This window comes from Lepidothrix coronata, unplaced genomic scaffold (genome assembly GCF_001604755.1).
Source record: "Lepidothrix coronata isolate B3197 unplaced genomic scaffold, Lepidothrix_coronata-1.0 Scaffold343, whole genome shotgun sequence".
Taxonomy (NCBI): Eukaryota; Metazoa; Chordata; class Aves; order Passeriformes; family Pipridae; genus Lepidothrix; species Lepidothrix coronata.
The window spans coordinates 149,156-149,726 of NW_016690523.1; positions in this window are offsets into that span (position 1 = coordinate 149,156).

Sequence of the window (571 nt, forward strand, 5' to 3'; positions counted from 1 at the left end):
AAACAAAAACCCACAAACCGTTGTAGCAAAGGGGACCCGCTGCCCGACACCAGAAGTGCTTTCGTGTTTCCGTTCCGTTTCATTTCGATTAATAAATATTTATGGCCAACAATATGCAAGACCCCCCCGCGCCGGGCGCCGCTCCCGCTCCCCGGTCCCGGTTCCCGGTCCCCGTCCCCGCCGCCCGGACACTGCTCGGCGGCGGCGGAGGAGCGCGGGGGCGCGGGGCCGGGGGGCCCGGCCGTACTGCATGCACCGGCCCCCCCCTCCCTGCCGGGGCCGCCCCCCCCCGGCCCCGCTGGACGTTCGTCGCCCGGTCCCGGCCCCGCCAGGACTCGTCGGCCGTGACGAGCCGCCGCCGGTGCGATCGCGGCGAGGTTGTAATTACCGAGCGTCCTTCGACGGCGATTAATAAATATTCAATGTTGACTCCGCCGCCTTCGCCGCTTTCCTTCCGCCCCGGAGGCACCGGGGGCACCGGGGGCACTGGGGGGCACCGGGCCGAGCCCCCCCGGCGGTGCCGCCGCAGCTCCCGCCGCCCGAGTGCGCGGCCCGCGGGCGGCGGCGCTGA